At 45.4% G+C, this 25,194-nt stretch overlaps 1 protein-coding gene across 6 annotated transcripts in view; it reads right to left on the bottom strand.

Annotated features, from left to right (window-relative positions):
• PSD3 (pleckstrin and Sec7 domain containing 3) overlaps window positions 1-25,194 on the bottom strand; it is a 619,599-nt gene that overhangs the window by 279,483 nt on the left and 314,922 nt on the right. Inside the window, exon 1 of one of the 6 annotated variants that reach the window (XM_066234429.1) lies at window positions 21,358-21,946. The exons of the other annotated variants lie outside the window; for them this stretch is intronic. The gene's annotated coding sequence lies outside the window, so the exon portion shown is untranslated. Of the gene's footprint in view, window positions 1-21,357; window positions 21,947-25,194 lie in introns of those variants that run through there. 6 annotated transcript variants of the gene reach the window in all.

The following is a 25,194-nucleotide window of genomic DNA, read 5'->3' as shown; positions in this document are numbered from 1 at the left end:
GGGCAAGGTCTCGTGTGCACTTTAACAGGGACTCCCCAGAGCCAATGATTTGACCAGAAAGAGTGGTACAAGTAAAAAGATCAGGTCCCGAGACAAGCCAGTGGAGAAAATCTTCTGAATCAAGACTGGTTTTCTACTAGTTTTGTTTACCTATATGTTCCCAAAGCATTCTATCTAATCAGAATAATTACCCCTAACAAAATACAACAGTGTAAAATATGCCTCATATGCCATTCCAATGATCATTATTCTGAAAGATCTACCACAATAAAATGCGAAGAACTACAGAGCAAGAGGAAGCTAGACATAAAACAATTATTTACAGATGTTGTAACTATCTACACGTAAAGCCCAAAAGTATCAAGTAAAAAAGCTGTTAGAACTAGTAAGGTAGCCAGTTATAAAGTAAAAATATATAAAAACAATAGCTTTAATAAACCATGAAGGACGAATTAGAAAACATAACTGGGGGGCGGGGGTTCTACTCAGAATAAAATTTATAAAGTACTAGGAATAAACTTTAAAAAAGTATAAAACTAATATAAAGAAAGCTACACAATCTTGTTGAGAGAAATAAATTAGTACTAAATAAACACTATGCTTCTGCGATGAATATGAATTATTTATTATTTCTCTCTCAAATTCCTCTAAAATTTATCACAATTCAAGGGGCACATAAAACATAAAACCGTAAAGAACTAGAAGAGGCCTGACCGGTGGTGGCGTAGTGGGTCAAGCATTGACCTGGAACCCAAGGCTGCCGTTCAAAGCCCTGGGCTTGCTGGTCAAGGCACATGTGGGAGGTGATGCTTCCTGCTCCTCCCCACCCCTTCTCTCTCTCTCTTCTCTAAAATGAATAAATAAATAAAAATAAAGTGCTTGACTTTAAAAAAAAAAAAAACCATTCAGGTTTCTATTAAAAAAAATAAAAAGAACTAGAAGAACATACAGCTGAATGTATAATTTCCTCACAGAAAAGGTATTTCTAAACTCTACACTGGCAGAAACCATGGTTTAATTAACAGATTTGATTACATGGCAAAAACACGTAGCAAAATTAAAATGATAGACAACACACATGAGACAAAAGACAACACTAGCCTTCATGTGTGGAGGACTTCTGTGTACCCACAGGAGAAAGATTAATACGCCAAGTCAAATGGGGCAGAAGATACGGCACTGAACATTCTAGTCACTGTGTTCTTCCTGGGGAAGCGCTTCATCTGCAGCCCCTGGACAGAGCAGCCCAGCTGCCTCGACTCCCGATCCCAGTGTCAGCTGACTGGAACAGCAGTGACCACCTAATGAAGCCAATTGATTGCTCACTCCTAGAAATCCAGGACGCAGATACCCATGGCACTTAGATGATGACGGGCACCTGAACTGTAAAGTTGTATTAAAGTTGGGCCAGACTAAGTCCCATGATAAGCCAATTACAGGTAGAATGAAGAGTTATGAGAGAGCAGAGAGACCTCGAGAAAAAGAAGAAAGGAAAATCCAGTTTGCCAGGAAGAGCAGGAGTGAAGCTGCCAGAGGGAAGCAGACCCTCCAGTTCCTGTCCCCGGGAAGTCTGGCTGAGCCCTCTACTCTGTGGTTGGCTATAAACCAGAGTGCCTGTGATAGACAACCAATTAAACCAGTTCACGCCGTTGCAGTCCACTGCAACGGGAGCCCCAGGCCAAAACAAACACAAGCAAGCACTTTGCAAAAATAAAAAGGATATAAAGATCATGCATTAAACATGAAAAAGAATGTTCAATACATATCAGCTCTCAAAGAAGTACAAGTGTAGGCACTCAGACAGCACTTCCGGCTCCCGAGCAGGCAAAGGCGCAGACACACTGAGATAACAGGGAGGTGTGGGAGGGAACCAGGCCCTCCACTGGAGAAGAGTGCAAACTGATGGATTTTCCAGCTTCCGTGAGTCTTTAAAATGTGTATGTCCTGAGTACCAGCAATTATACTTTTAAGCCAGTTAGTTTAAGAAAATAATCATAAATATACAAAAGAAAATTACTTAAGACTATGTACAGCAATGCTATTTATTTATAAGAACATAAAAAACAAACTCAAAGATGACTTGAATTAGTGTTTGTCAAACTTCATTCATCACTCTCATGACTTTGGCACACCCCTGTACCCCATGTACTTGCTTACTTAGCATTTTTCTTTAAATCAGCTCATGCTTTTACTTAACCTATTCTTCCAATAAGTTTTTACTGAGTGCCTACCAAGTGCCAGAAACCAGCCTGGGAGCTGGAGATTCAGCAATGACCACATGAGACAGAAACCCCTGCCCTGGTGGAGCTTACACTGCAGCGGGGAGACAGATGAGGAATAAAATCTACAGCATGTTAATGACATGGTTAGGGAGAAAAAAATAAAGTGGGCAATGGGACTATGAGGCTTGATGGGAAAGGAGGTAGAATTTTAGAGAAGGTAGTCAGATGCTCACTAGACAGGAAGCTTTAAAGACCTGCCGTGGGCGAGCTGGCCGTGGGACTACCTGGGACAAGCATTAGGAAGATGAAGAGCCAAGGGCACGGCAGGAGGTGGGAGCAAGCCTGGTGTGTTCAAAGAAAGGCGGAGCGTCCAATGGGATAAAGCAGAGTGAGCGAGAAGAGTGGGAGGAAATGAGGTCACAGAGGTACGGGGCGTCCACAAGGCAGGTCGTGTAGGGACTCGCAGGTGCTGGTGAGGGCTCCAGCTTTCACTCTGGGATGGAAAGTGAACAGAGATGGAAAAAAAGACTGAAGTGGGATGCTAGATAGTGGTTTTGGATTAAACCACGAGGACTTGGATCATCTGGACCATGGTGGCATTAGGAGGGTGAACTGAAATATGAGTACATTCTGAAAGTAGAGCTGACCGGATTGCTGACCTCCTACACCCTGAAGACCTAGTGAAATCATGTGATGAAGAAGCCTCTGAAGAGGTCCTGAGGACTCCCAGCATCTAAAGGTCTTCAGAGTAACTGTGACCATGAAATCATAGGTCTGAGGCACTAGTTGTTATTTTATAATATGTATATAAGTACACAGTATAGCTATTAGCTAACCATGCTTATTCACATATTTCCTACAGTTATTTCATATACCACGAGTAGTGTCTGCACCAGACGTTGGGACGCATTCATTTAAATACATTCTGTGTACATGCACACTCAAACACACACACACACACACACACACACACACACACCTGTTGACAATGAATATATACCAAAATAGCAATAGTACTAATTTCTTGGAGGTGGAATAATAGTAGATAATTTTCTTTGTGCTTTTCAAATTGTTTTCTTTGAATATATACTTTACTTTTTAAAAACTACACATGCACGTCTTGTTCAAATCAAGTTCTCTGCCTCTGGTTCGATATGATGGGAAGGCTTTTAACTGCACATTCAGGAGGAGAGAAAAGAACCAGACAGACCTATCAGCAAGGATGAGGAATGCTCAAAAACTAAAAAGAGAATCCCAGATAGCCGTGACACCGAAAGCATTTAGGATTGTAAAGCTCAACGGATGGCACACTACACAGGCAAAATCAAGACAGAAGACAGGGAACAAATGTGAGACAGTCTTGAACCAGCCATGAACTAGCCTGGGCACTCACTGGACCAGGGGCCAGCAATCCACTGAGCCTTCACTGCTTTGTGGTAAACAAGTCTTCTTACCACATGCAAATTTTATTACATTATATTTTAATAAACTGCTCAAATGCTTCTATGTAAATGTCACCTAAAATATCACCCAGGTAAAATAAACATTAGTATGCATAAACAGAACTCAAGAGGAGTAAGAATAAGTTCATAAAAAATCAGAGTCGTCTTGGCCCTGGCTGGTTGGCTCAGCGGTAGAGCATTGGCCTGGCGTGCGGGGGACCCGGGTTCGATTCCCGGCCAGGGCACATAGGAGAAGTGCCCATTTGCTTCTCCACCCCCCCTCCTTCCTCTCTGTCTCTCTCTTCCCCTCCTGCAGCCAAGGCTCCATTGGAGCAAAGATGGCCCGGGCGCTGGGGATGGCTCCTTGGCCTCTGCCCCAGGCGCTGGAGTGGCTCTGGTCTCGGCAGAGTGATGCCCCAGAGGGACAGAGCATCGCTCCCTGGTGGGCAGAGCATAGCCCCTGGTGGGCATGCCGGGTGGATCCCGGTCGGGCGCATGCGGGAGTCTGTCTGACTGTCTCTCCCCGTTTCCAGCTTCAGAAAAAAAAAAAAATCAGAGTCATCTCTAAAAGAGATCAATTGTTTCCCCTCCCTGCCCCAATGGTGCAACTTTCATAGGTAACTAGGATTAAGTGGAGGTTTTTAGGTCAAACCACTTAGGTTATCAAGAAGTCACTGTTCTTGAAGCTTTATTACCAACTGACAAAAGATCATACATGTGCATAGTAAATGAACAGAGACTAAATTTAGAAGGCACTCTAGTCAGCTCTGAGATTTGCAAGTAATTCTCTACCTAGTTTAAGAACTAGGATGACTCTTCTAACTTCAACCAGATCAACAACTCATTTTATCTTCAAGAAATCGTGTTGTACATCAGGTAGACAGCTGCTGGGTAATGGAGAGTCACTCTGGGAATGAAATGAGAGTGGGTTGTCCTAAAAGCCTATAGTGCACAGACACAGCTCTCCAAGCTCTCTAATAAAGAGCATAATTATGGTATTAACTTCTGTCATTTATCCAATGAATCATATGACTTCACTACTTAATCACGAAATGCCATCTGACAAAGCTCACACCTGAATGCATCTTGCAGCACTGGCCAGGGTTTTTAGTTCCTGAAACTATCTTGTGCCAATAATCCTAGATTTTTAGTTTTGATTTCATGTATGGCTATGGCTTCAGGATGTGATCAGGAAACACTGAGTATAAACAATTACCTAGCCATCTGCGCTGTCTCACCACAGAACAAGTGAGAGCACATGGGTTTCCTGGGAAGGAAACAGTCTGACCCTCTCTCCTCCCCTCTTCTGCTTTCCAAGAGCACTTTAGTTATTAGTAAATCACTTTTTTATTAAATGTGTCCTGTCCTCTCCCTAAAAAAAAAAAAAAAAAAAAAGTAAATGGAATTATGGAATTGCGAAAACTTTAAGTACGTTCAAACCAAAGTTCAACTTTTTTGAAAAAATAATGTTCAATAAAACAAATGTAAGCCTTCAGTGGCTGACAACCTGTTTCAGCTAATTGCATTTCAAAGATGTTGTGTTAATTATGCCCTGTTTGTTTCTCAGTAATCTCAATGGGTCTCTGAATATTCTATAAATGACCCACAGGAAATGGGTTTATCATACAAATAGAAGTGACAGACAAGTCAAACCAAAGTTAAAACAAACAGAAGGAAGAGGTCCTTGGAAAGGAACTAAATCTCAAAACGCCACTTCCTGTACACAGCTCCGTCACAAATACTCAGGCTTTCACCAGAAGATCCACAGGAGTGTACCAGCACCCTAACCGGAGGGGAACGCTTTACAAGCGTTCTGACTGGTCAGCGCATGGCTCTCTGGGATCATTTTTTCAGATCATAGACAGAAAAGGCATCCTTATCCAAAGACATTTCTCCATGGAACTTTCAGACACAAAACTAACTGTACTTTAAAAGGAAAATATTTTTCTTAAGCGTGAAAAAGGAAAAAGATAAAAAACAATACAGTAGAGCAAAGCTTTCCTTTGAAAAGATCCTTTCTCAGAGGGAACATTTCCCTGGCTGCTCCCACAACACGCTCCCGGAATTCACTCTCCACCTCAGCGCCTGGGGCTTGCTTTGCCTCACGCAGCTCCTGGCCCTTACAGGTGGAGCCTGTTTGTCACAGCAAAGCGAAGGGAGTGACAGGCTACTCTGAGGAGGAACACTTCTGTAAATGTGAGCAGGAACCAGGGTCACTCACCCGGAGAACAAGTTTCCTAGGAAGGTGCTGCAGCCCCACAAGTTCTAGGACATACCACAGGTCTCAGTCACCCCTGTAGGTCAGCGCGACCCTGCGCTCACAGTGCCAACGCAGCTAGGCTCCAAGTACACAGAGCCACCTGAGCTCGGCTGTGGCTCTCCCAGGACACAGTGATGGCACAATTAGCCCCACACAGTAGCTCCTTGCCTCCCACACAGCCCAGGGCCACGAACTGACAGATGCGGCAGTTACTTAGCAATACTTTGTGGTTATTGCACCCACATCAATCACAGAGACAGACAAAGCAGTGCCATCCTCTCATGAAAATCCTTCTTCCTCCCCGCCCACCTCCTGCTAAACTCCACATTATCACACAGAGGAACGGGGGAACGACATGCCGGCTCGTGCTTAGCAGGTAGTAGTCATCCCGTGGGCCTTTGGGGGTCCTACTGCCGATCCCTGTGTCCTCTGAACTGAACAGAATTCCTTGCAGGATTTCAAAAAAATGTGATTGCCAAGGGAATCAGTCAAAGGAGGTGAGTGAGAACCACCTTCCGCCTGAGAATGTCCCACCACGTCGGGCTAAGCAGCTGAGCCTTCTGCCCCTAATCACTCCTGAATAATAGACAAGGGCATGGAGGAGGGTGTTGGAGGGAAGGCCTAGGCCAAAATGTCTCAAAACACTTGTGACAGACATGCTGGCCTCCCAGAAGTGACCTGCGGGGCTGGTGTCTATTGTGTTAATGCTGCTAAGTGAACTAAATGAACCCTAGCTGGCTCTTCCAGGCTAGGTAAGCATTTCACTGGGATCCATAATGGACTCTGCTTAACTTCTCTCCACTGACATTAGAAGCACTGAGACGAAAATGAGGGTTAATATGTATTAAGCACTTTCAATGTCCCAGGCACTGTTCTGAGACTTCACAGCCATTAGCACCTTTCATCTTCACAGAGTACCTCCTCTTGACAGATGGGGAAATTGGGCACGAGTGAGCAGGATGGCAGAGCTGGGAGAGTCCCCAGGCAGCCTGACTTCAGACACCACGCTGGGAACTCCCTGGGAGAGGTCCGTGGTGCCAGCCCCGGGTGGCAGACCAGATGCTGAGGGCACTGGCAAAGACATTCCGGAACAGCAGGGTGTCTATGGAAGTCGGGCGAGTTGAAGCATTGTTTCAATTTCAACATTAGCTCTGAGCCCTGAGACAACTTACACCTCATAGCCCTGAGACAACTTACACCTCATTGCCTTGGCCTCTGTGTATTCATTCATCTGCACAGCTCCTATGTGTGGAGGGGACAAGATGAATGCCCCTTTTAAAAGTCTACAATATTGTCCTGTGGATGGTAAGGTTATCAAAAGACTATTTGCTATTGAGAAAGTACTAAAACAAGAACCCAAGTAGGGGGGAGAAAGCAAAAGAAGTCTCCCGATTTCTGTTGGATAAAAACCAAGTTTACAACCTAAACTGCCTGGTGGGACGCCCGAGCAGCAGTGACAATTCATGCCTAAAGCAGTCAGGCAGTCCCCACACTGGTCGATGGCTTAGGTCTTAGGCTGTCCTACTTGTTACGTCTGCTCACGTGTGCACCTGTGTCTACGCATGCTCGTGCACAGCATGGAACAGAAGCGAGAACTACATTACGTCCCCTTAGTGAGGACAACTCACGAAAGCGGCACATGGGAATGTCAGTATCGCCCCTCTCGGGCTTCTCATAACGCAGTCCCACTTTGAGCCACCTGACAAAACAGAGCTCGTTGTAACACATTATTTTTAAAAATGTCTATTTAAACACACAACGCGCAAAGTCCAGCACGGAGGAATCGCACTTACTTTCCATGAAGAGAAAGGGCTCCCCGGATCCCATGTGGACACAGAGACAGGAAGTGCAGGCATTGTTGGGACTGTGTGAGAGGAAGGAGGCTGGTGAGTGGGTGGACTTTTCTGGGTTGCACCCAGCCAGCTGGTATCAACCAGTCATCCTGACTCAACTAAGATGAAGACAGCCAAAATTGTCTGAGGTTTTCAAGAGACCCTTGTCTGCTGCAAACAGGACTAAACCACCCTCCGGAAGTCTCGGAAGGGGCAGGGTAGGAAGAGTCTTCTATACTGAACCATACCACCCTAGAGGGAAAGCCTGCCTGCCTCAGTATATGAGGGCAACAAAACGAATTTAAAAGTATACACTAGTAAAGGTACCTGGTCCCTTCCTCTGTGTGATGAGAACCTACCCCATCTGTAAGCAGAGTACTCAAGACCACTGGAGGTGTGGGAGGGTAGAGATGGTAAAGAAATCGTACCTACTAGTCACAGGAGTAGAAAGGCAGCAGAGGGCCCCTCCTCTGCTATTCCCAAGGCCAACAATTAGATGGATGTCACCACATTCCCATTTTAGCCAGTATTTCAAATCACTTAGATTCCCAGGAAGGAAAAGTGCCCAGAGCCTACTGCTGGACACAGTGAGGCTGCCGTCTGCTGACTGAAGATCATGTCAACCCGCACGCAGCCTGCAACCAGAGCTCCTTGGACCAACATGGCCCCTCTGTGCAGCATCACTGTGAATTCCCGTAAACTCAAAGCGGCTCAAGACCGTTTACATGCCCTTTTGTAACTCTCTGTGGTGCACAGACTGCTTAGAGGTCATTCATTTGGGGCATAAAAATGCTCCCACCAGGGGCTGAAGTGGAAACAACTCTCTTGGTTCTCCTCCACAGCAACCAGGATGTTTCATTTGTTTTAAGATGAGTTAGATCTCATAAATATTGTATGGTTCTACTAATATTCCGTCAACGAGAGCTCTTCAGTGACGGTTTTAGACATAGCATCCACCAGAGAGTAAGCACACTGATCACGGGAGGCGGCAGGGTCTTCCTCTGATGTGCCCTTCTGCCAGAACGTGTGGAAGCAGGCAAGGCTTTTTCTCGAGCACAGACCCATAAGCGTTCCTATGATTCTAACTTTTATAAAAGGAGGTATTTGATTTCCATGTTGTTTTTCCCCACTCTCAATGCAACATTCTCCAGCATGAGGAATCAGAATTGCCACACCTAAAGATATGAGCAAGAGGCCAGACATTACTTGCATTTCTTTTTCTTTTTCCCTGCTTTGTGCAACATAGCATATATAAGAGGCCACAGGCTATTCCTTCTCCCTGGAAAGATATCTGCAGAGAACTCTGTGTCCTGGACGTGTAGTTCTTTCTCCTCTTTTAATAATAGCTTTGAGATAAACTTCAGTCCTCATCCAGGACCCTGACCAAAGGGCTCCAAACAAAGGTACAGGGTATAGAGAAGAAGTAGAAAAAAAATGAGTATGCAATACTGTCCCTTGTTGCTAATCTGAGCTTCCTACTTAATGGAATAGTAGAAGCAGCATGGTGAAACAGGTATAGTCGAGCGAATGGAAGACCTGATGATGGGGACGACAGCGAAGACGGTGATGACAGCTGACACTTCCTGTGCACTCGCTAGTTCCAGACACTGTGTTAAGCACTTCACAGGCATTATCTCTATTGATGCTGGCAACACCTCTATAAGCAGGTATTACTGTGACTATTTTAGAAGGGACAGAGGGAGGTTTTTTTGTCCAAGGTAATAGTTCAGGAAATGGCCAGGTTGGGCTATTGGGACAAATTCCATGGTAAAGAACCAGGCACCTACCCCAACACAGAATTCTCCCCATTGCAGAGTTCCGACCCTAAAAGAGGCCCAGCAGTCAGCTTAACGTGATTAAAAATTTCAACATAATTATGGGAAGATTTGCATTAGTATCACCTTCATATAAATTACTCATAATTATTTAAGAGCTGCATCTTCCTAGGAAAAACTAGAAGAGTACTGATAATTACCATATTTCCCCATGTATAAGATGTTCCCATGTATAAGATGTACCTTAATTTTGGGGTCTGAAATTTGAAAAAATGTATCACATAAAAGTTATTAAACTCAAGGTTTTTTGTTTGTTTGGTTGGTTTTGGGTTTTTTTGTATTTTTCTGAAGTGACAAGTGGAGTGACAGACTCCCACATGCAGCCGACCAGAATCCACCCGGCAAGCTCACTAGGGGGCGATGCTCTGCCCATCTGGGACGTTGCTCTGTTGTGGCCAAAGCCATTTTAGCGCCTGAGGCAGAGGCCATGGAGCCATCCTCAGCGCCAGGGCCAACTTTGCTCCAATGAATCCTTGGCTGCAGAAGGGGAATAGAGAGATAGAGAGGAAGGAGAGGGAGAAGGGTATAGAAGCAGATGGGTGCTTCTCTCATGTGCCCTGTCCAGGAATCAAACCCAGGACTTCCACACGCTGGGCTGATGCTCTACCACTGAGCCAACCGGCCAGGGCTGAACTCAAGTTTTATTCATCATAATAGTCATACAACTCCTCATCATTGTCAAAACTCCCATCCATTAGCTTGTCCTCATCTGTGTCTGATGACAAATCACTGTCTTCATATATTCCCTCATCCTCAGTTCCATCTATGGCATTTGAAATGCCACAACCACTGTATAAGATGCACCCAGTTTTTAGATCCCATTTTTTAGAAAAAGGGTGCATCTTATACACAGGGAAATATGGTATTCTTTAAAAATGAGGATATTATAGAAAGTTCCCCTTTCGGTTCCCTGAAAATTCTAAAGAGGGTAGAATTTTCTAGTAGTCGATCTTTCCTTTAACCTTTTTCATGTACATATAAATAATTTGAGGTAGACACACATATCTTCCATCAGAAACTTGGAAATTATATTAATGACTCCTAGGGACTCTAACACATTTCCTTTAATTTTTTAAAAAAGATTGTATTTATTCATTTTAGAGAGAAGAGAGAGAGAGAAGAGAGAAAGAGAGAGAAAGAGAGAGAGAGAGAAGAGGGGGAGGAGCAGGAAGCATTAACTCCCATTGTGCCTTGACTGGGCAAGCCCAGGGTTTCGAACCGGCGACCTCAGCATTCCAGGTTGATGCTTTATCCACTGCGCCACCACAGGCCAGGCTCCTCTCTCTAATTCAAGGTCTTATATTTAAACAACTTAAAGTATACTTTATCTTGGCTAAATTTAACAATGATCCTCCTTCTTTCCGCCATATTTATAGCTCTTACTGTTCTGTATCCTTGAACTCAAACCACAGTGAGATCGAATCCCTCCCACGGAAAAGACACCCCGAAGCTAGCAAATCAAAACAGAATGCACTGGCTGGCTGCAATTTCAACCACAACCCCTGCTCCACCTTAAATAGCAGGGGCTGCCTTTTCATGGAAAAATAAGATTTATTACCAGAAAAGTTAGAAGCACAAAAACAGTAACTTATAAAGATACTGTTCACTAGCAGGGCTCTTTTGCAACAGAAGATTTTAATCAGGGCAAAAATAAAGCAGTTAAAGTCCAGAATCATTCAGTCAGCACGGCATTTACTTTGAGTATAAAGAAAATGACGTCGTTACAGGGCTGGGATCAGAAACAAGTGTTCCACACAAAACTGGTTACAATGACCAGTTCATTCCAAATTGGCGGGAAGAGGTTTGCATTCAAACGGGATGTACAGCCACACGTGGCTCACGGCTTGTCAGGTGAGTTCACAAACAGGCCTCGACTTTCAAAAATCTGGTCATTTAAATAGAATAGTTTAACTTGAGGTTAAGTTTGTCCTAAAGGAGAGGAAAAAAGTCATAAAATAAAAATATGACATTTAGTAAGTTAGACTATTTCCTCAAAAATAAAGAGCATATTTTACTACTACCACTCCGATGGGAGATTACAGAGAAGCGTGGCAGACCCCCACTGATACTACCTTGAAAAGGATGGGGACAGAGAGGCTGTCACATCAGTAGTGAGCTGGAGGGAATCTCCTGGCGGAGGTGCACCCTGGGCCCCCTGGCAGCTGCACCATCCCAGGGACACAGGCCTGTTTGTGGTCCCAGAGTTCGTGACATAAGCAGGGTAGCAACTCCCTCTTCACCCATCACTTCCACGGGTACAGGACGGGGTTTTAGGAAACAGGTCCTTCCAGCCTGAGCGCTGTCTGACCCCACCCCATCAACACCCAGTCGTACAGGTGGGGCTACTCGAGCCCTCTGTCTCCCCCTCCCTGCCCCGCTGCCCATGGGTGGACTTTCCCAGATCCCATAACTACAGCAATTAGAATTTGGCAGAAGAGAGAAATGCAAATGAATCAGACTATCACCGAGTCCAAGAATTTGATAAGAAAGAGTACAGAAACTACTGTTTTGAATAAAATAAACATATATAAATGACATCCATTTTATATCTGTTGGCCAACAGCACAGGTAACTAAATGCAATTGCAACCATCAACACTGGATTTCTATCCTTCAAGTAAGTCCGTGGGATGAGCCTAAGTAAAAGGCTTTTCCAGGCTGAGTAGAGCATCTGTCACTCAAACAGAGTGTATGTTACACTCAAGGCAGTTTGCCAACCCTAGTGCTGCCCTGTTATACCAATAGAAGGACAGAAAAAAAATTTTTTTCAGAACCCCTTATGACCAGAACGTAGTCTCAATAACCCATTCAATGCGTGTGCTCAACCTTATCAATCAGAATAAAATGTTTTCATTGACACTATCATCAAAAAGGCAGAAGTGAATAATTCCCAGGAGAATCACTGATGGTTCCTGCTAATCCTCACCATCGGGACCTTCAACCTGAATGCCAGCAGACAGTTCACATCGGCTGGGGAACAACGAACATCCCTGAGGGTTATATTCAAGGAAAAACACAACCCAAATAACAGAAAGAGGGAGATGGATAGAAAAGATTCTATCCCCCCCACACCCCTGACCCCCACACACAGGGAGACCTCTCCTTGTGAAAGCTCATTTTAAAGTCCTGCCGCCACCATGGGAAAATTCAACCACTCAAGTTTCCGGAACACAGTGCCTCAGACCACTGATGCCCAAATCGGTACACTGACCACAGGAACAATCAACCTCAAGACGTTCTGTGATAACCTGGACTTAGTGCTATGCAAAAATTAGAGGAGAAAACAATTCAAGGACATTACAGGCCCTCTCCCAGGCATCAGCAGAGCCCCAATGCTCAAACTCTCTCCTCTCCCCTTGCTGGCCCGCCTCTTCATGGTCTTGCAAATGAAGAGGAAAACCGATGGTTCCCAGAGCGTTGACACTGGAAAATAACCCTAACTATTGCCTAGTCCATCTCCTTCATTTTAAAGATCAGATCAGCTCAGAAATGGGTAAGCGATGTGCCCAGAACCACAGAGCTCCTGTAACGTACCCCAGACTGCCCACTTCATACTTCTTCCACTGCGAAGGGAGAGAAGTCTTCTCCTGCATGAAGGGCCTCCGATGTCCATACACTGGACAACTAAGATTCAAGAATCACATGGACATCTACTACCTCCTACGCCCTGGTTTCCTTTCAGCTGCTGTGGCTCTCACTTCTGCTTTGAAGTGAGAACAAGGACCCTCTGAAAGGGGTGGAGAAGATGCTACCATCAGTCACTTACTTCAGCTAAGAGAAGAATTATAACTGTCTCTGCACTCACCTCCCTAGAAGAGGTGCACTTGCGGTTTCAGAATAAGTATTTCTTTGCAAGCAGCTCAGACTGAGGAAGGGTGACCAGTGGAGGCTGCTCCCATGGGAGAACACACAAAGAGGTAAGTGTGTAAGGGGCCCGAGTCAGCCAGCCGAAGAATGGAACCGCCCCTCCCTCCACCTGCTCTCCACCTTGTCATTGGCAAGTTATGAGCATTGTTGCTAAATGTTGGTGGTGTTCTACCTGCTCCATTTTCACAGTCTCCTCACCGTTTATCACGTTGTACAGGAGATCCTGAACGGTCAAGAAGATCTCATCTAAGGAGTCAGGATTAGTATGATCTCACAGAGTCAAGTAATGGATTTTTGGAGTTGGAAATATATGTTGTGAATTACAGTATTTAATCTAATCTCATTTTCCAGATGAGTAAATGAAGGCTTCAGAAAGAAGTTAAACTTTTAGCTATAGACAGAACTGGGTCAGAACCCGAGACTCCCAACTCCCAGCACAGCACCCTTCCTAGATCTCTCGCACACCAGCAGACCCTGGACTGACGTGGCTGTGATCTTCCACAGAAGGGTCTGGAGGCCACCCTGGGCTCATGAGAGTCACTGTGGCCCTAGCTGGGCAATGGCTATGACATCATGAGAGTCACTGTGGCCCTAGCTGGGCAATGGCTATGACAACAGAATAACTTCAAGTCCCAGTCCATCGGCGGCTATTGAGGCTCAGCAATAGAAAGGGGACTGGAGAAACAAGGCGGGGGGGGGGGGGGGGGGATACGGGCACAGATAATACGCAGGGAAAGGAAAGGATGCTAACAACCTGAGTAACCTGGACGATGGGGCAGGAAAGGCAGGGGAAGGAGTGTAGGAAGTAGGAAACATGCCATCAAGAAAACGCGCCAGGAATGGCGTCAGATACCAGAAAGAACAGCTTATTTTAAAGGGGAAAATTCTAAATCCTGTTACATCCTTTACAATGACCCTTTCTCTAAAAGTTCGTTAAGAAGGTCTAACTCAATTTCTAACCAAGTTGGTGTACAGTTACAGCAGACTGCTGTCTTCGGATGTGTTTTGATAAAACTGAGTGCAAGGCAGGATAAGCACTTCCCACCAGCCAGCCCTGGGTGGATTCTGATCCCAGCACAGACCGGGTGGGGCAGCCGCACCCCTGGTCCGCAGCCCAGCTCAGCAAATGGATAGCTCAGCCTCTCGCCAGAGCTGGCCCCCTGGCTGTGTGGCCCTGAGACCGCCCAAGAAGCTCTGGGTGCCACAGGAAGAGGCAGTGCTGACTCAGGAGATGGCCAGCTCACTCTGAGGCAGACAAGTGAAGCCGGGCCTGGATCTGAGCAGCAGCATGTAGCAATGTTGACATTTCAATACTTTACTGACTGGCTCAAATGTAAGTGCTGGGAGTTCTCTCTCACCTCGGTGTGTTTCTGGAAACAGTCATGTGTGTGCATGTGTGTATGGTACAGGGTGTCTATTTTGTTCAACCTAAATTTCCTAGTAAAATACTTTTTAGAACTTCTTTCTTTCTCTCTCTCTCTCTCTCTCTGGCTTAAAACAACAGAAATGTATTGTCTCACAGCTCAAGAGGCCAGGAGTCTGAAACCAAGGTGTCCCCGTGTCGGTTCCTCTGGCGGCTGTGTGGGGGACCTGTCCAGTCCTCCCCCAGCTCCCAGTGGTGGTGACAGTCTCTGGTGTCACGTGGCTTGTAGACACATCACTCTAACTCTGCCTCTGTGATCACATCATAGCGTTTCTTTCCTGTGTGTCTCTCTGTTTCCCCATCTTTCCTCCCATGTAAGGATGCCAGTCAGATTGGATTTAGGGCCCACCTTACTTCAGTATGATCTCATCTTAACTAATTACATTTTAAAGGCCCTATTCCCAAATAAGGTCACATTTTAAGGCTCCAGGAAGGGCATAAATTTGGGGGTGTGGGCACGATTCAATTTAGTACACCTAGTAAGACAGTAAAAAGACAAATCACCTACTTACCTACCTTTTTGGCCCTTGTTTCCAAATTTTAAAGGCTTTTCCTTTAGTTACTTTCAAAGGAAGGATTGGGTTGTGAAATCCATATTGTTGGAACCCTAGAATGACAAATAAATTTACCAAGACCCCACACAGGTTAACCTGTGGACTATGCAGTTTATTATTACATTAAAATGTGGCAACTGACATTCTTTGGCTGTGTTTCAGGGAGATTATTTTTGGTTCCCTCGTTTTTGAGCCGTAGAAAATGCTCAGCCATGCAATCTCCATGATGAATTCAAAGTCAAAGCCAAGGAGGGGACACACAAGCTTCCTAAAGTCAAGAGGCTGGAAAATGCAGTCGATTTACTCCTTAGGTTCACTCTTCATTACCTTCTAACCTGTCAGCCAAATCTCCACCTTCAATCCTAAGTGGCACTTACACACGTGGCAGCGTAATAGGCATTGATATACTTGTTTTAAATTTTGTGCAAGGTAAATATCTGACATCCAATCCTTTGGGATTAGCAAGAAGTGTCACATCTTGAACAGAATCTCCGCTTACATTGCTACTGGAAGGGTCTACCACAGAGGTAACTCCTCCAGCACATGATCATACGCATGCACCGTTCAGCCGGTCACACACAATCTGTGCTCCTCTCACCAACCACTGCCTTTTGAAGCCATGAGTCCTACAGTTCTTTAAGTGAAATTGTTTCAACAAAAAGGCCATCTTCCATGGGTCTCTAAAGTTGGCCCAGCTGAGGAGTCCCCCAAGGTACTCACTAAATACACAAGTTTCAGCAGAGACTGTCTCCCTTCAGGCCAGTCCCAAGCCTTCTGATTTACAAGCTGCAGAGATAGTTTTTAACTATCTTTTTGTTTATCTTTTAGCAGCAAAATGCTGAAGAAGCCCTGGCCGGTTGGCTCAGTGGTAGAGCGTCGACCTGGCATGCAGGAGTCCCGGGTTCGATTCCCGGCCAGGGCACATAGGAGAAGCGCCATCTGCTTCTCCGCCCCTCCCCCTCTCCTTCCTCTCTGTCTCTCTCTTCCCCTCCTGCAGCCGAGGCTCCATTGGAGCAAAAGATGGCCCGGGCGCTGGGGATGGCTCCATGGCCTCTGCCCCAGGCGCTAGAGTGGCTCTGGTTGCGACAGGGCGACGCCCCGGACGGGCAGAGCATCGCCCCCTGGTGGGCGTGCCAGGTGGATCCCAGTTGGGCGCATGTGGGAGTCTGTCTGATTGCCTCCCCATTTCCAGCTTCAGAAAAAAAAAAAATACTGAAGAAATACAAAGGTCTGCCTATCATTCTGCCACCTAGAGATGCAGGCTAACCTGGGAAAGCCAGAGTAAGATGCCCACACAAGACAGATGTGCCCTTCTATTTAACAAGATTTAGAGAAAGAAGTTAAGAAACCAGGATTGATGAAGAGTGCTGAGGAGCAAACCAGAGCAATGCACACACCTCCCACCCAGCCTGGCAGAAGAGCCACCCCTGCCCTGAAGGGGGGACTGCCTGCAGCCCACAGAACAATCCCTTTCCCTCTCCCTCTCCCCCTCCCCCTCCCCATCCCTCCCCCTCCCCCTCCCTATCCCTCAGGATGGCTTCACTACCTCCTCACCAGCGGCCAAGGCAGCCTGTGTCTTTCTCCCTGCAGGTACCCACTGCCCCACAGTGGAGCTGGGACCTGCAGCCCTGATCAAAGAGGATTCCTTATGGGTGACTATAAAACAAAGCCATGTCAATCAAAGTCAGTAGATTATAGGCAAAACAATTTGATACTCACCCTTAACACCCTGTTACCCTTAAAAGGTTTTCATTACATTTAAATCTCAGAAGTCGACCTAGCATCCCTGAACTCGATGTTCAGCCTCATTATTTACGTTTTAATTTTTGAAGGTTCCTGTCCTAAGCTTTATAAAGGGACAGGAGACATTGGTCAGTAAGATGATGGACATAGCAAAGTCAAAGGAAGATAGAAAAGAAAGACAGTCATCATTTCCACCCCACATACAACAAGGTCTCTGAATGCACCCCCCTTTGTTGTGCAGATGAAGACAAGGGGTCCCAGGTCTCACCATCAGTAGCAGAGCTGGTCTGAGGGGGCGGCTCAGCTCGGGGCTGCCCTGCTCAGTGCTTCCCCTGCTGAAAAGCAGGGCCTCAGCAAGGGACCAGCTGAATCAACAAAAGGGAGTGGAGAACATTCTGAGCACAAACACTGCATTGCCCTCCTCCCTGCTGAATACGGGCTGGAGGCATGCGGGGAGCATTCAAGAGTGAGGGGCCAAGTGACCTTCACAAAGAGGTGGGATAAAGTCCAATGACACCAAACATCAGTCAGCTACACTGTTCCTCCTCCTCCATGGCACAAATTTCTCAATTTACCTAAACCAGTTCAGAGGAATAGCCAGTCCTTTATGAAAAACTAATTTAAAAACCCATAGAGCAAGCCCTGGCCTGTTGGCTCAGTGACAGAGTGTGGGCCCAGTGTGTGGAAGTCCCGGGGTTCGATTCCTGGTCAGGGCACACAGGAGAAGTACCCATCTGCTTCTCCACCCTTCCCTTTCTCCCTTTTCTCTATCTCTCTCTTCCTCTCCTGCAGTCAAGGCTCCACTGGAGCAAAATTGGCCCGGGTGCTGAAGATGGCTCCATGGCCTCTGCCTCAGGCACTAGAATGGCTCCAGTTGCAACGGAGCAACACCCCAGATGGGCAGAGCATCGCCCCCTGGTGGGCACACCGGGTGGATCCCAGTTGGGCGCATGCGGGAGTCTGTCTCTCTGCCTCCCCACTTCTCACTTCAGAAAAATACTAAAAAAAAAAAAACACAAAAAACCCCATTGAGCACTGCACAGCCTACCTAGCACTTTCACATACATGATATATTTTATAAGATGTATTCGGGTAACATTGGTTTAAAACATTATATAAACTGTGTGACTGGCTGAACGGTGCATGTGATGATCATGTGCTGGAGGTGTACAACTTTATAATACAACATCCAGATGCTCTATTATGTGCTTACCACCCGAAGTCCACTATTCTCCTCCCGTCATCTTGTTGTATTCGACCCTCCTTCATCCACCCTCTTAACCCCCTTTCCCATTCTGTCTGTTGTCTGTATCTATGAGTTGGTTTGTTTTGTTTCTGTTTATTCAATTTATTTCACCCTCACAATGGTCCCATTTTCCAAGTAAAGAAACTGAGGACCAAAGAAGCCTTATGTAAGCTCACAGCTGACAGCAGTGCGGCTGGAAGCTGAGCCCGCATCTGCCAACCCCATGGCGGCACACCTTCTTCTGCGCCACCTACGCCCAATGTTATCAATGACCAGAAGCCAAACACAACAGGGGACCAGACAGCTGACTGAGCCACACCCTCCAGCCAGCTAAACAATGACTCAAACCCTTGCTGGAGCCCAGCACAGGCTCTGCCTCCCGGAATTTCAGGACTGAGCATTTCTAGAGCAGGGTCAGCCCCGGCGTCTGAGAGAACCCCTGTGCCTCGCTACCCTGCATGGCGCTGGCCCGGTCACACGGCCCACAACAGTGTGGCTGGAGGTGGACCTGCCGAGTGCATGCTGCTCTTGGTGACACACCCAGCAGTGCAGGCAGATCCCCACGAGGGAGCTCCCAGACATCCCAGACCCTGTGCCATGGAACCCGAGAGGGACCACGCTGCACGGGGAGCGGGCAGGTCAGACAGAACCTTCTGTACCACAGCTGTCCTTCTGCACCAGGAAGGAGTTTCAGATCGGTTCCCAATGAGTCGCACAGACCATGCCTGATACAGACGCACCAGAACCCGGGAGGGCGTTCCTTCTAGGAAGTGACACCAAAGGTGCACTGATTTGGATTTTTACCATGGGTAGATATTCCTTTCATACTTTTGAAAACTAGTCCAAAGTTAAATTCAAAAGCTGAAAGGATTATAGACCGCACTGGAAAGTCACAGAGGCAAACGGAGTGAACTGTTTGTTACTAACTGAAGTAACTCACGACACAAGCAAATTATATTTAATTTAAAAGCTTTAGAAACACTGATCCAGACAAGGGGTCTTTACAAAGCACAAGAGGGAAGGCTCATTTACAGATCGTGTAAATTTTCCCTGCACAGTAACAGAAGAAATGGAGGCATTCTGGAGGAGTCGTTTGTGAGTATTGTACTTAGGTCTTACTCCGGGTCAGGCATTTTCACACGTTACCTAATCAATAACCATGGGAAAAGATATCATCCATAAGCTACAGCCCAGGAAATAGAAGCTAAGCAGCTTCACACGGCTGCCCAGCTACTAAGTCCTGGAACAACACAGAAACAGAAAGGGCCAGCCTAGAACTGCAGATAAGCCCTACAAGAGCAGCCACCACCTCACAGCAAAGGGCATTCTGCACCTGTGGAACGAACACAGGAGACTGGCCAGGTTCTGGCAATGTGTCATGCTTCTTCCTAGTGTGGGTCACATGCCACCCATGAGGTACAGGTGTTGCAATGCCATTCTCTATATTCAAAGATGATGAAACTGAAACAATATTGACAAGACAGGACATGAGCCTAATGATGTTTCCACAAAGTGTTCGTGGATCTGCACTGACCCACCCACGCTTCCTTCCCAGCCCTCTTTGCCACCAAAGGCTACATTTGAGGGATGACTAATAGCTAGGAAGAGGGGACCCTTGTGGGGTACAGGCAGTAATTAAGATGCTACCTGGGGCCCTGACGTGTTTACAGTACGGGTAACCCACAACTCCAAATTCATGTCCGCCTTTCTCTAAGGTCTAAGTCCCTCTCACAAGCTTCACACAAGGAAGAATGATTTAAACCTAATAGTAGCCGAGGTTTTCAATGTTTGTTGAGCTTTTATTTATGTGGGAGAGATTTTGCTAGATGCTTCCAATGCATTGCACCTTGGTTGACCTCACACCCCACACCTCTCATGTTAGCATCTCTACTTTACATATGAAGAAATCAATCAAGGCCCTGGCCAGGGAGCTCAGGTGGTTAGCATCATCCAGGTATGCCAAGGTTATGGGAAAGAGGCAAAAATTCTATACCAACGGGCTATGTAAACTAATGGTACTATAAAATACTGGAAATATAAACTTACAATTATGAACTTAAAATCTGTAATCAGGCAAGAAATACCAACCTAACCAATACATACCCACATACACACTTGTTATAATCAACTGACTACCATGGATGTTCAAGTACTGGGGTTCTCACAAGCTCCTGGGTATTCATAGAGCCTCTAACCCCAAGCATCTCAAAAATGGATGTCACGTCAATGTACTGGGTTGGCATTCCTTCTTTACCACCACTGACTTCACTTACGCCCTGCACTTGTCTGTGCCTGCTGAGCATGGAGAGAGAGAGAGACCTTCCCACAGATAAACTGTGGAGCTGAAATACCCTCGGCTCCAGAAAACAGACAACAAAAAAACCCCTATGTCTTTTTTCTTTAGATGACTGATTAGCCTTTGAAGTTTCAAACCCAATGCCGAATTCTAAGAGAAATCATGTTTCTATCCCAACTGCACAGTCCCTTTAGAGCAATGATACACCGATATAAGAATGACAACCTTGTACCATCGTCAGAATGGACCCCACTGAACAACCAAGCTCCAGTTGGTGACCTTCCAATACCTGAATGAAGTTTCACAAAAGCTGAAAGCACACTGCTGTCTAGGTGCGAGCAATGAGCCACATCTAACCTCCTCAAAGACGGTGCGAGTCTCTAAGGGGAAAAATACCATCTGGACCAAACACTAGAAAACCTGTAGCAAATACATCCTTTTCATTTTTGTCACCCTTATTTACAAAACAGTCTATATGAATGATCATTCTCCTAAGTCTCTCCTAAGACTTTCTTACAATGTTTGTTTCATTGGAAATAAAACAGCTTTAAAATCCAAGGCATTTTCTGTAACTGCCACCCTATATAATCCAGCACTGCCTAGCACCAAACAAAGAAAATAAACTGAATTCCAGTTACCTCCATCAGCAAACAGTCTGCATGTAATTGTGTCACGGATACAAAAAGCGTTCCCCGTTCCATCTGCTCAGCAAACCTTCATCCTCTGCAAGGGCTCTTTTAATGGACTTCTCCAGCTGCCTCTGTTGTGCGTGCACACTGCTCCACACTGACTCTGCTGTGACATTCTCCCAGAATGCCACTATCTCCCTCAGGGGCTGAGGGATAAGAACTTGAAAAAAGTTGAAGTTCTTCCAGCTCTGCCCAGCCTCCTCTCTCAACAGACAGCTTCCCTCCAAGAGATCTGTTTCAGAAGTCCAGACCCAGTGAAGTCACACATGACCTCACAAACCTCCCGCTTAACTCTTTAGGAGCCAGGCAGCAAGCTGACAACAGAGAGAAAGGACAACAGTCGTGGCTTATCTACCACGGTTGCTGCTGATGGGAGAAAAAGGAGTTCGTCCAGCATCATTAAAAAGGAAAGTAAATTCAGCATCGTCTTTCTTTTATAGCACAAAGGACTGTTTTGAAGGACTGTTTTTAAAGACCGTAATTTCCTACAGCATACACATTCCTGGGCCTACAGGACTGACTTACATAGACAACAAAACTGATCTAATTCATTTAAATTATAGAAAATTCGGCTGTGTTAATCTTATGGGGTTTGTTTCTCAACTTCCATTTCTAGTTTTGTGCCTGTTTTTCTGCTATTGTTGATATGAAAACATTCATTTTTCCTGTTGTTCAAACCCTGTTTCAGACAACCAGAAGTGGACAGGTGACACTCACAGCTGTCAGACACAGGCAACAACTGCCACAGCTGCTTCTGGGAACTCCAGGAGTTGGGGGGTCTGACGGGCAGCCGGCCACCAGACCTAACTAATGGATAACAGAGTCTGCACCCTTGTGCCCCTACAGGGGAGAGACGGGTTTCACTTCATTTTCTTTCCCAGGCATTTTCTTTGGGCTCCTGCTATTTTTCTTGGGATAGGGGAAGTATAAGGATGTAAAATAACTAAAAATTACTTTATAGACAGAAGTAGATAAAATTACATACTCTCAAAGAAAATGTAATATGCTCTTTCAACAATGCCTTGGTTCACCCAGAAAATGATTATGACTTACAGTCCGGCAATTTTATCCTTAAATATAGACAAGCCCAGAGAAACTCTTTCATATGTGTACAAGAGGCCATGAGTTAGAGCATGCCCTGCCATGCTGTCTGGGATAACAAAAATAAAAGCCAAAAGGTTCATAAATAAAGTTATAGTATATATTCATGCAATTAATTCTATATGGCAAATAAATTAATAAATTGGGGCTTTATGCACCAATAAGAATGAGTTTGAAATGAGCAAAAATAAGCAAGTTACAAAAAGAAACAAGAAGATAGCATTTATAGGAAGTTCAAAACTATGTGAAAGGATACCAGATAGTGTGTACGGATGCACGCCTACATAGGAACAGTCAACACCCACAGGTAATGGTTACCTTTAGGGAAAGAAAGAGAGGAATGGGACCAGGAAGGCATTCACAGGAGTTTGCAATTCATCCATAATGCTTCATTTCTGAAACAGGCTGGCAAGATCACAGGTCTTTATTATTTTCTACATTTTGGATAGCTCTAAAGTGTTTCAGAAGTTGTAAAATGTGAACTGCATACTGACCACCTTTTTGAAAATAGCTGCATGTGTTCAGTCCAGCAGATGAACAGAGCAGGAGGCAAGGAGGTTAATAATCCCCTCGACTCCCAATTCTCAAGTCCCCAAATCCACGTAGCTGTTACTATTCCGGCCTCAGTGTGGCTCCAGGGGGACAGTCACCCTGCCTGCCCCGCTTCCCCCACAACCATCTGCACGTGTCCGCCTGGTCCATCAAAGCCCACTGCAGAACGCGACAGTTCCACGGTTCCACGAGGGCCTCCACGACACCCCCTGCTAAGTACCCCAGCCTGGGAGCCTGACCGTCCCGTCTGGCTCTTGAGGCTTTGTACCCAAGTTATTTATGAAGTTACCTTATCTGCCTCCTCTCTGAGAAATACCTGGTACCAAGCATAACACCGCTAATTAAGTTCTTCATTCAACAAAAACTTAGGGTTAAGAACCCTTAATAGGTTCTCTGAGTCTCAAGACTATAGACTGGAGAAGTTTGCTGCCTAATAGCAGGACAGGCCCATACCTGACTAAGTTATATGATGGAGTCTAAAATAGTTGTTAAATGTATGCTCAGCATGGATAATGAACTTTTATGATTTTGTTTCACAATAATAATTATTCAACACCTCTTATTTTCTCCATACTAAGACTTTCTATTACCACTCTTGACTAGAAAATGTCACCTTCCTTGGGTTGAGGGAGTTGCTAACTAGGGTAATTATAAACACAGTAAAACACACTTTCATTAAATCTCCTCACTTTCAAGTAACCCAGGGCTCTTAGAATTATTATTAGATGCACAACATCCAAAGTCAATCTGACCACAGTCCATTCATACCAGGTGACTTTGAAAAAATTTTGAAAACAATAGTTCAAGCAGCACTATTACTAATAATAACAGCCAACATTTTTTAAATAATCATCAAGTGGCAATAAGTTATTATCCCCTTTCCTAGATAAGTACGTTGAGGTTTAGAGAGAGAATTCACCAAAAGTGGAACCGAAGTAGTGTGACTTAAGAACCCACACTCCTCACTAGGAAATGATACTGTTTCCTAGCAGGAAAAGGACCAACACCTGTGTTTCTAGAGTAGGGGTGGGCCCCCTATGATCACCACACAAAAGATGCACGAGAAACCACTCTGAGGCTCCCAGCCAGGGCTACTCTCTTCTATAAAGCTCTTAGGAGATTTCCCCCTGCCATTAGCACGGGGACCCAAACAGGCCTGCTCCCTGAAAATAGGGACTGTCTCATTCGGCTTGGTATTCTGCAACTAGATAGTTTCCAGTGCTTCTCAAACTTTAAAATGCTTAAGAGTCACCTGGGATTTTGTTAAAATACACATTTTAATAGAGTAAGTCAGGGGTGAGGTCTGTCACACATTTCTAACAAGCTCCGGGATGAGAGATTGACAACCTAGGCTGAACATAATCACCCGGGGAAGCTTTTTAAAGCTATCACTGTGTGGGTACCACGTTAGACCAATCAATCGGACTCCCAGTGGGGAAGTCAGGTTTTGTTTTTGTTTTTTTGGAAGTCAGGTTTTGAAAATGCTCCCCCACATGACCCAAATGTGCAGTCAAGTTAAAGAACTCTGTTCTAGAACACTTCTACTTTAGATGTGGTCCATGGACCACTGTTGTAGGTGGGTGCTCCACGAAGATCAATGTTGGTAAAGCACCTGAGTATTTTCTCAAAAATACAGATTCTAGTTTAGTAAGTCGGGGTGGGACCTGAGATTCTGCCCCCAACAAGCTCCTAAATCAGCGCTGCGGGGTAGCAAGGTGGGTGAGCAGAAAGATGAAAAATCTCAGACCAGTGTGCACGGTTTCGAGGCCAGTAGAACCCCGGGGACTGAGGTGCAGGCACAGGCATAGGAAACAGCAGATGCAGGGCGAGGATTATAAAGTCAAAAGTATTTACCTGGCATCAGTTTGGATGGAGTTCAATATTAATCCTCATTAGCATTCATCAGAAAGATTATATTCAACTTCCCTTGTCCGGTGGTCATGCAGGTACTGAATCATAAGGCTCTGTTAGGAGCTTGAGCCAATTTAATAAAGACTCCGAGTTTATAGAAAGCTCATGAGATCCACAGGAGAAAAACAAGATTAAAACACTGGAAAAGTACCCATTTAGGGTTCTAATAAAATGGCATTCCTATGTAAAATACCTTCAAAGAACTGTTTATTTGGAGGTCTC

Source organism: Saccopteryx bilineata, chromosome 6 (assembly GCF_036850765.1).
Source record: "Saccopteryx bilineata isolate mSacBil1 chromosome 6, mSacBil1_pri_phased_curated, whole genome shotgun sequence".
In the NCBI taxonomy this organism is placed as follows: Eukaryota; Metazoa; Chordata; class Mammalia; order Chiroptera; family Emballonuridae; genus Saccopteryx; species Saccopteryx bilineata.
The sequence above is the reverse complement of the archived record's forward strand: the minus strand, read 5'-3'. Positions and strand labels throughout refer to the sequence as shown.